Source organism: Schistocerca americana, chromosome 1 (assembly GCF_021461395.2).
Source record: "Schistocerca americana isolate TAMUIC-IGC-003095 chromosome 1, iqSchAmer2.1, whole genome shotgun sequence".
Classification (NCBI taxonomy): Eukaryota; Metazoa; Arthropoda; class Insecta; order Orthoptera; family Acrididae; genus Schistocerca; species Schistocerca americana.
The window spans coordinates 1,008,044,426-1,008,048,714 of NC_060119.1; positions in this window are offsets into that span (position 1 = coordinate 1,008,044,426).

Sequence of the window (4,289 nt, forward strand, 5' to 3'; positions counted from 1 at the left end):
AGTAGTTGTATCTTATAGCTCTAAAATACAGACAGGACCAGTTTTGCATGTTTTTCAAAAGAATTATTCCTCTTATGCATTTTCAACATTGCATTTTATTCACTGTAGTGTTATACAGGACCTAAAATCCAGCTGCATTGGTGAAGGCAATTTTTAAGCTTATATATGTACATCACTGGGCAGGGGGCAGTTCCCCCTCCCCACAGCGTAATTCATGTTGCTGGGATGACTCATTTCACCCACTCTTTCTTTAATTGATTTTTACTTGTGTTAGGCTTTTAATAATGATTTTTGTAACTATTATTGAGAGGACAGTGATATCTGAAGGGGGGGGGGGGGGGGGGGGGGAATTCTAAAAGTTAAAAATTAAAACAATCTTGATTGCATAACAATATTTATTACAATGTCGACTGATTTTAGTCAATTTTTATACTATTCTCTAAAGGTGGCAGGCAGAGTGGTGAACGGAGCAGCGACTATCTGTTGAGAGATATTCTTCTTTAGCTATTAATGATGACTTGGATTAGGTCATTTTTGGCCTCTAGAAATGTGTACAATATGATTTTGAATCAAACAATGGAAAATTCAGAATTGAATGTAACAATATTATCTCCTTCTCATAATATTGTTAAAATAAGAATTTGTACCTTTATGATATGTCTACAGCAGGGGTGGCCAAGATTTCAGCTCATGGCCCATGCCTGTGCCAAATTGCTCAGCCTCACTTCACATTTCTCCTATCGCCATGCCAAGCTGTCTGAGCATGAAGAGGGGTAAGAGGGGGAAACAGCGAACACACCACATTTAAATGGCAGTACAGGCATAATGGATGTGACTTGGTTTTGTATTTCATATTTCTCAACAATCTAGATCACAAACAAAACAAGTTTACAGTGTTAATTATTTTTGGCAGGCTGAAGACATCATATAATTTTTATCTGGTGCAAACTGTCGGCGTACAGACGGATGTAGACAATTACACAGAGTTTTGCACTCAAGTTGCCGTATAATTGCGACTTATTTAGTTTCATAATATCAGAAAAGGGTCTTTCACAGAAATATGTCGATTGAAATATTGTGGCAATTTTGCAACCTCATTAGAGAGACATGGAAAATCTACCCGAGACAAGCAATGTAGATGTCCTAGACAGTTTTAATGTAAAAAGATTTGTAATTAAAATTGGATTAACCTTGCAGGTCAATCAGTTGCATCTGCACATGCACAGGGGTGCTTGCAATTGAAATGGCAAACTGTCTTGAAAAAAGATGTAAGATCGACAGTGTCCTCAAAACCTTTAAAAGACTATTGTAATTTTTCGAAGGGCACAAAGAATTTGTGGCACTGATGAGGTCGACACCAGCATCGATCTGAGTATCGTCTTCGAACTAAACTACGATTATCTTTGGGCGAAACCGCCATGTTAGTTCTGTGTAACTCTTGCTTGTGTAAGGAGGTGAATAAATGAACTACTGTAAAATGGGAGTGTTGTTTGGTGTAACTGACCCAAACTTCCTCCTCAAATTCTTCAAACCTCAGGCTTTCTTTGAAGCCAGTGAGCTTAGGGAACTGGATTGTCTTCCTCAGAATGTGTCCCTTCTACAATGCAAGTTTCCTTTTAAATGTGTACCCGTCAAATGAGAAAGAAGTTACCTTGCAATGTCTTATTGTGGGCAGTGTGCAGTCATGTCCACTTAAAATGCAAAGTCTGCAGTCCATTCCGGATGTTCTAATGTCTCTTCCCTGCACTCTTTTTTTCCCCTTCATAAATTCAATAATAGAGAGATTTAAATAAAAAAATTATTGGCAGGCTCAAACTCTTTGTTCATTTCCATTGAAAATTGTTGCAACTGAAAATGGAATAATGAGTACGACTTCAGATAGTTTGCTATTCGTACCACCAATTTCTTCACATACTCCATACCTCTAAATTTAGCACAAGGTGCTTCTTGAGGTACAGAACAATGAAACCTATCTGTTGATTATTGTAGTTTTTTTTTGTCTTATATTGTTAACTAAAAGTTTAAATTTTTCTGCATGGTACTAAAGTGTCATTTTGTAGCAAATAAGCAGTACCTGTCACTTACACGATTTGATAATTCTCATCCCTCTTTCTATCATTGTCATTCCCATTCATTTTAAATGATTGTGACGATAGGTCACTATACTGCCTCTTTTTGTGCAAACAGCCACTGGGACCTGTGAATGTCCTTTGTGCCACAAGCAAATAGTGAAAGGAAACAGCACTGACACCATGATTCTTCTGAACTCAGAGTTGTGCAAAGGGCAAAATGCCGCACCTCAGTGCTAAATGAAATGTCGCACTGTTCCAGATACTTGCAGGAAGGAACGAGCAAAGCTTTGTGGCAACATGTGCTGCAAGCATGAAGTTTGGCATGCCTTGGCCGGCCCTGGTCAACAGTATAAAGTTAATCAATACTGCTTCTGCAGTGCTAACTCCAAAAGTTCCAGTAAGTCACATGAGAACACACTCTTGTATTTGCCGTAACACTACCATTTACTACAGTGCACCCATATGCTGCCTGCAAACATCACTATTTAACCTGTTGACTGCCACATGCTTAGTGACAGATGTTCCACTGGCAGGCCAGTGTTAGTAGGGATTGCTGGCAGCCACTCTGCAGTCAACTTGTCAAATCTAAAATCACTATAGGCTCTAATACCCAAAATTAGTATTTTTGGAATTGATAATACCAGGAGCAGCTGCCTTGTACATATCAATAACAAGTATGTATATGCACAGATGTCAGTGTGGTTTTTACCTTAGTGGCAACAGTTTTTTTGCGTGGCATCCCCACTACAGTCATCAAATGATTCCCACTCACCTCCCTGTCCATGTTTCCTTGGTATATTGTGATAGTACTACGAAGATAATACCCAACAGATGAGATTAATCTTTCTACTCCATTGAGTACACACATCACTTGTTGCAGGAGAGTTTCAATTGCAAAGCCCCAGGAAACTAATATACATCAATATCGCATGCCGGGCGGAACCTGTTTTCTTATTACCATTCAGCTGCTGCAGTGATCAGAAAGGGTACTGAAAGCTTCATCAAATCAGATGAATCTTGTACGCCATCACATTTCATTTAGTTTGGAAGGCTTGATTTATAGCATCCTTGATACATACTCAAATTCTGTCAACTTTTGTTACTGTATTCGTATCTTTGATAGACTTATATTTCCAAAGAAAGTACTGTCACTGGCTGGTGCATGTAAAATTAGCCTCACGAGCAGCTACTTCTTACAAAAATGGTAGTGTTATCACTGTGATTTTGGATGGCAGATAATTTTTTTATCTTTATACTGTGTCATCATACCTGTTCCTTCCTCACTTCATCTTTATGAAAATTTGCCAATAAAATGTAAATTCATATGAGTCTGTACACGTCCCTCTTTCATAAGTAACTGGTTAGCTGCTTCTGCATAGCCAATAACCGTCCCTCTTGAAAAGTGGAATATTTGTAGGTTTGCTAGGAATGTAAGGCTGCATTCTAACTTTTGAAACATCCATGTGCTGAAGACGTTCTCCCACCATCTTCTGCAATGAAGTTACGTAGCTGAGATTTGTCTTTTGATGTAACACAATCCCATGCAATCAATATCAGTTGCCCCTGCAGTTCCTTTTCTCTATAGTAGTGCTTTATTTGGTACTAAAGTTTCTCTACTTACTGTTCAAAAGTTCAAACCTAGTTAGTAAAATTTCTTGTTCCTTTTCAGCTTTCCCAGTAAACACTGTCTGTGTTCTGATGTCTGCAGTTTGTACCAATTCAGGACATCAGAGGTTTCTTGTTACTTTTATGTTTGAGTGTAAATTGGGCAGGGGAGATGGGTGTAAGTAGTTAGATATTGTACTAATACCGAACACCCAAAATTAGCATTTGAATAAACGCATTAACTCACACCCCCCCCACCCCCACACCCCCACCCCCACACACCCCCACCCCCACCCCCACCCCCACCCCCACCCACACCCACTCACTCTACGTGTTAATAGTCCTAGGTAAACTTCACAGTACATAGCAAATGTAATTTAGCAACATCTGTCTGTTCACGTCTAAGAGTTCACTAAATGGTGTTCCCTGTTTTAAGTCAGCCCTGCATGATGTTCTGTAACCAAGTAAGTGAGAGCTGCTCTTCTATCTTCTGAGTAGGCTTCTGTCCATTGTCATCCAGTCATTGACGGATTATACTCGACTGGCAAGGCAAAGTCGATATCTTCATCCTCAGCACCGCCTGTGGCACTGGTGGAACTCTTTCAAGTGGCG